At 25.5% G+C, this 13,015-nt stretch overlaps 1 non-coding gene across 1 annotated transcript; it reads right to left on the bottom strand.

Moving 5' to 3' along the window:
* Nucleotides 1-1,468: 1,468 nt before the first annotated feature.
* On the bottom strand, nucleotides 1,469-1,575 carry LOC112534586. Its single transcript, XR_003078874.1, has one exon. It is a non-coding gene; the product is annotated as a small nucleolar RNA R71 (small nucleolar RNA).
* Between the last annotated feature and the right edge of the window lie 11,440 nt (nucleotides 1,576-13,015).

Below are 13,015 nucleotides of genomic sequence, written 5' to 3'. Positions count from 1 at the left end.
TTCTCTAGCATTAAAATTCCATTTAAATCATTCCAATTTAAACCAAATAAAATAAAGTAAAATTAATTTAAATAAAAAATTATTTATTAATTATTATTGATTGTCATTATTAAAGAAAAATTTCGGATATTACAACTAGGATAAAAAAATAGGGTCCACTGCTTAAATGACATGGCACTTAGTTATTTTCCATGTCATTTTTTGATCGCCACATAAGCATTAAATAACCGAAAATTAATGAGTGACTTACCATTGATATAAAAATCAAAATTTCAAGTATCAAACTAATACAAATTAAAGTTTGGTATTCACCTTAAAATAAAGTGCAAAGTTTGGATACTAAACGAATAATTATCCCATCTATGTTGATATAAAAAACTTTAGTTGCATCATTTGCTTGAGTAAATAAAGAAAAAGGAATATCACCATCTCATTCATTAGATCTAGACTTAAAGATAAAACAAGGGGATTACTAAGTAATTGGCTAGGCTAAATACTCTTTTATCATGTATTTTTATAAATCATATCATTTGCATATTTACTTTATAGTTTATTTTATTTCTTTATGAATATTATACTTTCTACAAATATCGATTTAGAGTATTTAGATTTATTTTTATTGTTATTGTTATTGTTTTGTGTTGATAATTAGTCTTTATAATAAGCGGTCTCATAGTTCCTTGAGAGATCGACCTCGAGGTAAACTTACCCTTACTATAAAAACAGTTCGTGCACTTGTGAGTACTAACTTAGACACATCAAATTTTTGGTGCTATTGCCGGAGAACTATGTCCAAAATTTGTTATATTTGTTAATTTTCAAGTTCTGTATATATATATTTGTTTTGTTTTAAGATTTTATTTTAAAATTTTTAAATCTATTTTTTTTTATTTTGTATGTCTAGGAGGAAAACAAAGTCAAGTGATTCATCAACTCAAAATTCCTACAACTTGAGATCAACTGCTAAAAAGGCAGAAGAAGATCAAGAGATAGAGAGCGAGTTTGTGCCTGAAAAACTATAAGAAGACATTAAGGTAAAGATTGAAAAGAAATCAAAAGAAGCAGTTGAAATCATGACAAATCAACAAAGAGAAATAGCAGCTCAAAGGTGGATGACTATGAAAGATTATGCATGGCCTATAATTAGTAACACTTACTTCATGCATAGTTCTAGGTGATGCATCTAGGAATTATGAATTTAAGAACATATATTTTAATATGCTTCCTTCATTTTATGGTATACCTAGTGAGGATGTATTGACATTTATTAGAGAATTTTATGTTATAGTTCATACTTTTCTATTATCTGGAATAAATAAAATCAACTGAAAATGAGGTGTTTCCCTTATTCTTGAAAAAAAAAAAAGCAAAGGCTTGGTTAATGACATTGTCTCCTAATTTTTTGAGCACTTGGGATGAAGTTTACAAAAAGTTTATGAGTAAGTTTTACTCATATCAAAAGACCAAAGAATTAAGAGCTGAAATTTTTAATTTTTATCAAAAGGACACTAAGTCCTTTCATGAAGCATAGGATCGCTTCAAATCACTTTTTTCGCAATGCCCACACCATGAGTACCCACTTCTAGTATAACCAGTCAGTTTATGATAGGTTAACACAACAATATCAATATATAGTTGATAATGTAGCTAGGGTTGCTATGTTAGAAAGGACAACTGATGAGGTGTATGACATCTTTGAGATGATAGGAGCTAATGTACAATAAAAGAGTATGAGAAAGAAAAGAGTAGGAATGAATGACGTAGTAGTTAATAGTGAATAATCCTATGAATGATCTTTATTCCAACACATATAACCCAGGTTGGAGAAACCATCCAAATTTTTCTTAGAGATATAATGACCAAAATCTACCATAGTTATTGAGAAACCTAAATCAACCTTATTACCAAGACCAATATTCTCAATTCAAAAGGAACTCCAATCATTCCTTTCAAGATTAAGAACAAACTTTTCAATCTAATGAGCAAAGAAACCAAGTTTGGAAGAAACACTTAAATCATTTATGATGACTTCTCAAGATAGGATAGAGAGGAATGAGAAAAAGATAGATTCCATTAAGGCTTCAATAAAACGTTTAGAAGCTCAAATAGGACAAAAATTGTGGAAGCTGTTCAAGAGCTCAAGAAAGAAAAACTACCAAGTCAACTTGAATAGGCCAATTCTATTACCATTATTAGAAAAGTTGAGGTTGGTGATAATAAGATTGATATGAAAACTAAAAAAAAGATTCTTCTTCTTATATAGGTAGATTTAAAGACGATGGATTAGTGGAAGTATAATTCAAATGAAGAGAGCATGCAAAAGGAAAGAAAAGTAGAGCCTAATCTTGGGATTAAGGAAAAATAAAAGGAAGTAGTTTCTAAACTCGAATTCCATAAGGCAGCTCGGCCTTATAGGCCACCCATTCTTTTTTCCAACCGACTCAAAGAGAAAAAATAATTTTCTAAAAATATTATGATGCTCTAAAGTTAATACTGACATATCTTTGTTGGATGTTATCAGTAATAAGCCAACATATGCAAAGTTTTTTTAAAGAGTTTAACACCAACAAAAGTGATATGTGAACAATGAAAAAGTAAGAATATTAGAAAAAGCAAGTGCAATGCTTCAATATTAGTTACCTCTTAAAGTGAAAGATCCTGGTAGCTTCACCATTGATATTACAATGGGTGACATAAAAGTTACAAAAGCCATGTTGGATTTGAGATCAAGCATCAACTTGATGTTTTATTCGATTTATTAACAACTTGGCTTGGGAGAGTTAAAGCCAACCACTATATCTCTTTAATTAGCTATTAGATCAATAAAATATCCTAGAGTTATATTAAAAGACTTACTAGTTCAAGTAGGTATGTTAATAATCCTTATTGATTTTATAATGCTTGATATGGAAAATACACCAATAAGGGATAATGAGCAAATTATTCTCCTTGGTAGGCCTTTCATGGCAACTACTAGACCTATGATTGATGTGCATAATGAAAACCTTACCTTGATAAATTTAGGAGAAACTGTGGAATTTAAAGTATTTAGTTCTTTAACTTTATCTCCTAAATCTATTATTGATGAGTGTTCAAATGTTAATTATTTAAAACTCTTTGTTTATAAAAAAATATACGATGATATTCCATTGTTAATTGATAAAAGCTTTCATGATACTTTAGTTGTTCGCATTAAGAGTATAAAGCCATACTTGAAAGGAATGGCTTATAGCTAAGAGGTGGAGTGCATGGATGAACGCCCACCATGAGCATAATCAAGAATGTCTAGCTATGGACAATAAACTTAGCAACTGATTTTATTTTTATGCATTTGAGTTATTTTTATTTTTTATTTTTTTACTTTTAGTTCTAGTATTTTATGTTTATTTTGTAGGCCTGTGAAGGAACTATGAGCATTCCTACTTTCTTTAAGATTCCCAAAGCGCATAGTTTTCCAATGTGGTAACAAGTCAATTTATTTTTCAATCTTATACTTTCATGTTTCATTGGTCTTATGTTATTACATGAATATTATGTGTTTAATATGCTTTGAATGTTTGATTCATCATTAGAAAAATATTAATTGGGGATTGAATGAGTTTAGGCATGTCTCTTTCCTTGTAAGATTAGGACTGAGTTCTTTTCTTAATTTGTTTGTCACTAATATAAAAATTAGTTTGAATTATATTTAGTTGATTTTTTAGCTATTTTTAGCTTAGTTACATTTAATTTTATTTAAATAAAGTCCATATTTTTATTTTTTAAGTTATTTGAAGTATATTTATTCTTTTTTATGCTTTTCATCAATTATTTACCTTTAGTATGTCCAAATATCAAACCTAGGTATGGATTAAATTTTGCATGAAAAAAATTGTGAGCCACTAGGTCGTGTGTCGCTCGACCCTAACCAAGTAGTGAGGCACGAAAACTATCCATAAGGACCACAAACCCGGGATAACGAACCAAGGACACCAGCTACGAGGTCGCGAGCCATATTACCACAAGGCACAAACGGGGTCACAAGGAGGACAACTATTGCCACTGCACACGAGTTGCTAGCTCCTGGATGACGCGACCACAACACCCATTTGGCCAATTTTGTCTTAAAATTAAATATGTTAATTAGAAAAATAAGGGTAATTGATATATATACGAAAATTAAGTCCTTTTTAGATAAAACACTCTTTTTAAATATTATATCCATATCCATCTCCTCCACATATATAGCTATATCATTGATTTAGGTCTTTGTTTTAGGATTTATATTTAGTTATTTTAAAATTTATTTTTAGTTACCTAAGAATTTAACCTTTCTAATTTCTTTGGGATTGTTTATTATTTTCAATTAATCTGACACCGTATATGAATGTTTCATATCCTAAAAAATGTGAGTATAGTGAATCTCAACCCTTGACATGGTCGATCCACCATTGAAATAAGCTCGTTGGCATTGTGGCCTTTAAAAGCTTATTTGTGGCATTTTGGCCACCTTTAGACAAAAAAAATTAAGCTCCTTAGTTGAGAGCTTCATGTTGGTGTATTTGGACTAAATTTATGTCATTGACAAAAAGACCTACCCTAGTGATCTCAAGATGCATGGCAATGGGTAGAATTTTCACCTCGACTTTCCGAACTCCCCTTTGATAGTGTTGTATTTTATTTCGACTCGGTATACTAATCTCAAACCCAAATTCAGTTTCAATTGTTTAATTGTTTAATATTTGGAGACTTAATTGATATTAATGAGACGTTAATTTATAAACTACAATACATCCCTCAGTTTATTTTAATTAAAGAATTTCGTTAGCGATTTATCAATTTCAAGAGTAATTATTATTTAATTGTTAATTGTGGTTAATTATGGTTTGGTTGAGAAATTAAAGCTATCGAGTCAATATATTATATTTGGAGACTTTAGTTTTGGTCAATTAAATAATATCAAGATTATCAAGGATTGAATTAATATCTGATTATCCTCAATAAATAAATATATATATATGAAATTTATATTTTCATCAAAGATTAAGATTGATGTTGAATTACGCCTAAACAATAACTTAAAAATTTATGGTTATAGGGTATCTATTAGTGATTATAGAATGATATTAGATGATTGAGTCCATATTAAAAGAGAGATTCTGCTGACATCAGCTAAACTGTTAGGCAAAATTTCAACTAGGTTTTGACCCCGTAAGTTCTTAAAATAGTTTAGGGTTAAAGTTAGATTTGATAGATATATATATATTTATTGGTCAATAATTGTGGTTTCTAGATTCTTCATCGATCTAAAGTCTTGATTATAGATTGAAAGTTGCGGTAGATCTTTGAGTTGATACTATATAATTTGTATACATTAATATTAAATGGCACCATAATTTCTCTACCACTATGCATTAAAATTTTTTTATGCTTTCTATGTTATTTTTTGTTAATCTTGTTATTAATAAAATAATTATCACTATTAAAATATATTATTATTTATAATAATAATAATATTATTACTAATATTATTTTATTATATTGTCAATGCTAGATATTTTGGATTGTTGTTTTATGTGATTAAATGATGTAATGTGATGTTGGATTGAAACCTCAGCAGAATGTGCTACCTGTTGAGCAGCATTAGGACCATGTATCACCAATAATTATACGAGATGAGATATTTTTATGCTATGAGTTGCCTCGATTTGGTTGTAGATCTCTAGGATTATATTTAGAAAACTGTTTGAAATTGATGAAGATAAGGTCCTTGCTTGGAGAGTTATCTCATCTAAGCACCAACACCTTCGACAAAAGGCCAGACTGGAGTTAAGAATCCTGATTGGAGAATTATCTCATATGGGGTTGGTCCTCTTGGAATATGAGAGCTTTATGCTAGTAGATCTAGAAAATATGGATTCTGTTATAAGATCTCCTCCTATTCATTTGAAATTTTGTGATTTTTTCATGGTGCATATTGTATGTATATTTCTATTATTGTTGAATATATATCTATAATATATATAAAAGCACGAAAGAAGGAAATACTTTTGAACGGACTAAAATACTCTTGTAATTCTAGTAGTAACCAAGAGGGGAATAAAAAATCAAAAACAAATTAAACAAAAAATAGAAGTCAAGCATAACTCACAGCAACAAAAATTATATTGGTTACATCCACTCTTCAAAAATTCTTTTGAGATTTTTAGTATCAAATAGAATTGCAAACCTAACTCTATTTGTATTCTTTTACAAGGCTAAGAACAAACCTAAGTATTTTTTCAAAAGCTCATACTCTAACCCAATTGTTTTCCTAGGCTCGCAATCTAATTATTGGTGAGAGTAAATACACAATGGGAGCTAAAAATAAATGCTCATGCTTGACCTAAAATAATTAGAAATGAAGTTTAAATAGTCCTAGGTGAAATAGAGACATTATACCCTCTTTAAATATAAATATAGTTGTTTTAACAACCTTTATAAATGCAACTTTATGGGTGGGACGAATCCTTCATAATCGTGAAGCCTCAGCAAGAAAAACATATATGAAAAACCAGAACCTGTCATGACCGTGAATAATTCTTCACAGCTGGGAAGGTCCTCTTTCACGGCTGGAAAATTTGGCTTTCACGGCCGTGAACTCTATTGTGATTTCTTGAAGAATTGGAAAGTTGGCATCTTTCAAGGGTGTGAATTTTTCTTCACGGTTGAGAAGTCTCTTCTTCACGACTGGAAACATTTATTTACGACAGTGAACTTCCATCTTTATACTGGAAAACCTGGCTATGACTTGGTTTCTTCAGTTTTTGGAAAGAAAACATTCTTCATGGGCATGAACATTTCTTGACAGTCGTGAATCTTTGTTTTCACGGCTGAAAAAGAAGCTGCGAATACTACTGCCCTTTTTACTGTTTGAGCTGAGAATTCTTCATAGTTAGAAACTTATATTCACGGTTGGAAAATTTTCTTCACGACTGAGAAACTAATATTTCATAGTTGTGAATCTGCTTTGTTTTAGAAGAACCAATTTTTCTTCCTTGCACATAAACTCTCAAACATTAAATTAGTCATTCTTAATTGTTTGTAACTATCAAAATAGGATCAATAAACATCAAGGTTCAACAACAACCCTTATAATTAATTAATAATTATTCTAATCTTATCCTAATTCTACATATAATTAATTTAATTTCTTAAATTTAATAGAATTAATTAGTGATTAATTTAATTCAATCTTGGGCTTATCATATTTTCATATATATTCCTAATGCTATAAGAAATTGATAAATAATGTATAACTATACATATACCTATATTAGAGTTCAAATCACTCAATACAAATTTTTTAAAAAATTAAAGATAAAAGGTGAGGTTTTTACTTTTAATTTTTATTTTATGATCAATAAATTCATATGTTCATTATTATTATTATAATTTATTAGTAGGATTATTGCAAGTGAATTAGTAGTATAATTGCAAGTGAATTATATATATATGAAATTAAATTTTATTTTTATATCTTATTATTTAAGTTATAAGTGATGTAAATAAAAAATATCTAATAAATATTATCTAATATATTAATTTATTAAATATTTTTATATAACAATTTTTATAATAATTTGTGTGCGTAATGCACATAATGAGTAATACTAGTATATATATATATATGTATATATCATTGCCTACTATAGTACTTGTCCTAGTTCATATTCAATTATGTAACATTAATTCACTCTGAGGGCTGCTAGTTAATTTTTCAGGTGAGTTAGACCTCCGCGGCCTCATCATTTTTTTAGCCCTACTTCTTCTTCAAGCCCATCATAATTAAACTTCCTCTAGACATCTAGATACTCCATAGTGCATTCTTCTCTATGATAGGACATTATATAACATTAATCTATATGGTAGTTGTGGAATATTTTGTTTATGTTGTGTGATCAGTATGTTGATTGATGTTAAGAGTTAATAGTGAAATGATATTAAATTATGTTTGTCATATAGTGATATTATTATGATGAGTATGAATGAGAATTCTGATATATGTATTTGAGGATCATGTTGTATGTTCGAGTTGATTGTGCTTTATGTTTACCCATTTCATAGCGTCAGTCATAGTTTCATAGATTGTATCGTGATGACTAAGTAATAAATAGATTTTAAATTTTAAATCATTTTTTTTTATATTGCTTGACATTGCCTTCGATTTACTAACAAAATGTAAGAATGAATTCTTTGAATTCAGAATGTCTCAAATATTTAATCGACATAATGTGCAACTTAAATTTATAATAGGATTTAACAATATATGTGTGGATACTTTAATGTAATATTTAATTTAATATATAAATGAAATATTAATTACTTGAAGTATTTTATTTGTATTAGTTCTATTAATGAAGTATTATAGTAATAAACACATGAATCAACACGTGAATAAGGCAAAATTAAAAGTACTTTACCTTTTCTTTTTTAATTTTTTTAAAAAAATATATATATTGAGCTATTTAAACTCTTCCATAGGTGTATATATATAGTGTGATATGATAATTTTATAGTTATCATATTAAAAATGTATATAAAATTACAATAAAATTAATATGAAATTATATTAATTATTGACTAATGCTAATAGGATAAGAACATATTAAATTAAGATAATTACAATATGGGATTACTCTTGGATTTTTTCGCTCCTGTTAAGAAAATGTTCATTCTTCAGCTCATTTCAAAATACTTCAATTGGTACACGTAAAAAATAGGCCAATTCCGCTACTTTTTGCTCAATCTCTCATGGAGTCAAATTCTCATCAGTACGAGTTAAAGGAATGAATCCTCGGCCTCTGATTTCCATATAAAGTACACGTCGAGCAAAAATACCTTCTTTAACTTCTATAGACTGAATATCCTTCATAAGGAATCACATCTTGATATGATTAGGTTGGAAATAAATTAATTATAAATTAATTTTAAATTAATTTTAAAGATATTTTTAATCAGTTTAAAAATTTTCCTTTCTCTATATATTTTTCTATATATACTAGTATTACTCGTCAAGCGTGTTATACGTATAAATTACTAATATAATATCATAATATGAAAAATATTCAATAAATTAATTTATATAATAATATTTATTAAAAGTATTATCTATTGTATGAGTTTTTTTTAGTATAGTAGGAGCTCATGTATTATTATATGACTTTAAATAAGTTCTTATAAAATTATAAAGCATTTAAATATTTTATTTATTTTGATTTAGTGATTCGTTATCCGTACCAAGCTTTATATGCTTATATTAGCCAATTCTTTTATTAAAATTATATCCTATCATAAATTTATTTATTTTAACTGAATAATTATTTTTATTTATTTTAAAATAATTAAATTGTACTATTTTAATAATATTTAATAAAACCATTGAAATAAATCTCCATGTCATTAAATAAATATGAAAGATATTTAATATGTTAGTTTTAATATTTTTGATTTTTGATTTTATAATATAATAATTTAAATAGTATTATTATTATTATACTAATATACAAGTAGAATATTTATTTTTTCAAAAAAATAGAAAAAATATAAAAAGAGATAAATTTTAAATTTTTATGATAAAAATGAATAAGATAATAACAAATAGTAAATAATCCTTCAAATGAAGTATTATAATAATAATAATGAACACATAATAAATATATCAATATTATAAAATTAGAAGTATCATTTTTTTTTAATTTCTTGTTCTTATGAGAAATTTATGTTGAATTTTTTGAACTTCTGTCATATATATATATATATATATATAGTGTGTGTGTGATATAATATTTCATCAATTAATTTCTAATTTATTATATTAAAATTAAAAAAATTAAATTAATTATATATAGAATTAGAATAAAATTAGTAATATTAATTAATTTAGTTATATATATATATATATATATATAGACATAAAATATAGCATAAGCATTCATGTTCAGAATTTTTTTATTAAATAAATTGGCATAATTGATAAATTAGTTATTATAAATCAATAATAATATCTTTGATAAACAAAAATAAATAAGTATCCATTTTTGTTACACTAAAACACAAGATTAGAAAATCGTTTCTATATATATTTATATAAAATAGAATAAATATAAAAATTAAGAAGTAATTTTATATAATATTTTAATTATAATAAAAGTTATTTAATAATCTTAACTATTTATTTTCTTGAAAGCTTTTTCCAATTTTTTATAGAAATAGTAACAAAGTGGAAACTCTTTTAAACTGTTAAAATATTTTAAAAAGTTAATCAAAAATAATTTTAATATCCAAAAGAAAAAAGTTTTTGTGAAGCCTAGCAGACTTTCCTTATCATACGTACGTTGATGTCCAAAGTAAAACCGGGCAATAGAATTGTTGTGTGCGGAGAGACGTACTCCAACTTTTGATTCACAGTTCTGCGGCAACTGGCAATTGGCATTACCGCGCACACATCCCAACACAACACCGCCATCCACATCTCCTGTTTTTAGCACTCTTCACCAACACTTTTAAATGCCACCATCACTTTCTTTATCGTTTGTCCCTTGTACTCTTCGTTAGTTCAGGATTCCCTTTATTTTTTTCATTACATATTTGGAAATTAAGATTTTAATTATTTAATTATTTTTTATTTTAAATTTTTATATAATATAATAAGCATTCCAACTTCAATTTTATTATAGTACTACATATAACTGTATAGATATCACATAAAATAAAATAAAAGGTCTGAATCTATTATAAGTTAAATTAAAGAATATTTAAATTATAAATTATTAAATAAGATTTGAATATATTAAATTAAACTAAAAATTAAAATATTAAATATTGAAATAACTTAAATTTAGCTGTTTAAATACGTATTTCATTTTTCTATTTTTAATCTAATTATAAATCATAAATTTGTGTTATCTAAATATATAAAAAAATATAAGAATTGATTCTGAAAAAATTTTCTGCAGTTAATAACTTTATGATATATATATAATTTTTATATTTATATTTATTATATTTTTATTATTAATTTATAACAGTATAACTAATATATTTATTAATAATTTTATATACTTATTTAAATAACAATTTTAAATTCAAAAATAGTATCTTAATTTTATTTTTAATGTTAATTTATAAATAAAAGATATATTAACTGATAATAATATTAAAAAAATTTATTAGAAATTTTATCAATTTCTTCATATTATATATACAGAGATTTATTTTTTCACTTTAGAAATATTTCTATTTTAAACAATAATAAAAATAATAATTTTTACAATGTATAAATAAATAACTAACTTAATAATAAAATAAATGATTAAGCTACTAATGGGTAAATGCATATGAGAATTTTCCATCTCTTCAATAATTTATGTTTTATTTTTTGTTAGACCCTTTAAAAAATTTGTTGATCGTTTAAAAAGTCTACTCAACCTTAGTCACCACGTCATATGCCTTGTTTAAAAAGTTAGGTTATTTAAGAAAATTATTTCACCTTAGCAGTTAACATTCTGATAGTTAAAAGGAAAATAAAAAATATTATTATTTTTTTATATAGTGGTAAGAAATTTTAATATTTTATTATATATATATATATAATATATATGATATAAAATAAATATTAAAATTTCTTGCCACTATGTCTTATTTATTTATGATGATTTAAATATATAATTTTCAATATTTATGACAATAAAACTTCAAAAATAGATAAGAAGTTTGATCTTTCTCTCTAAATGAAATCATGAATAATTAATATTCAATTCATATTATGATAAGATAGAGTAGAAATGAAAAGAAATTTCATGTTTAATAATCATAAAAAGAATTTAATCAAGATCTCAAATAATATTATAAGAACAAATTCACGTGTGAAAAGTGAAGTAACATATTGTAATCAGAAAAGAGAAAATGAAAGGCTCGAGGAAGCCCCGTGAACATAAAAAGAAATGGTGCTTGAGGTCATATTCGGTTTGGACGATAAATAAAAGGAACAATGGAAGAAAATAAAAAGAAATGGTTACATCTTTCCTTAATTGTTTGTCCAGAGAATACAATCAAGAGCCAAAGCAAGAAAATAGGAAAAGGAAGAAATGACATAATTTTCCAAATTTAGATTATTGATATACCTCTGAATAATTAAATAGTATTTATCCCTTTTGAAACCTCTGCATTTATAATTACATTTTTATTGAAATTATAATGTTAAATTTTATTATTAGTCAATCTAGTCAAGAACTTAATTAATAAAACAATTATTTTGCTATAACAATGTTGAAAATGGTAAATTGAATATTATCTTAACCTAACTTTGTTTCTAAATCCTCCATGTTAAAGATGTTAATATTTTCAAAATATAAAGATGTTAAATAACCGCTTAATCTGCTCAATTTGAACCGGTAAATTATCTTGAATCTGTTTATATTGTGTATTATAGTTTTTGAGTCTAAAACTTTGGCGTTTTGAATTTAAAAAATATTTAATTTCAAGAACATAGTAAATCTATGATAAAATCATTTATTTACAACGGAATGGTATACAAAGTCAACATATCTCAATTAATACAAATAGGATTTATAATGCAATAGCTTCGGTTAGAACAAATCCCAAAATGGCATATAACCAAATGAAGCCAATGGAAAATTTATAAATGAAAAATACGATTGAGTTAAATATCGACTAACTTTAATTTTATATTTTAGTAAATGAACTGAACCACATTACTATGTATAACCAATTCGAACCGAATCAAAAAAATTCAATTTGGTTGATATTTTAGGCTTTTTGGATATATATATACTTTATTCAATATTAACAATGATAAGAAAATAATTAGATAGATAAATAAATATATTTTTATAATTAATAAAAAAAATTTTAATATAAATAAATAATATTTTAGATGTTTATATATATTTCGGTCGGCTCATCTATAAGCGATATTTTTTAAGCAAAAAATAAATATGAAATATTATTTATTTTATCCTTTATTAAACTAAAC

This window comes from Ricinus communis, chromosome 10, assembly GCF_019578655.1.
Source record: "Ricinus communis isolate WT05 ecotype wild-type chromosome 10, ASM1957865v1, whole genome shotgun sequence".
Classification (NCBI taxonomy): Eukaryota; Viridiplantae; Streptophyta; class Magnoliopsida; order Malpighiales; family Euphorbiaceae; genus Ricinus; species Ricinus communis.
Note: the sequence above shows the minus strand (reverse complement) of the source record. Positions and strands in the feature narration are given on the sequence as shown.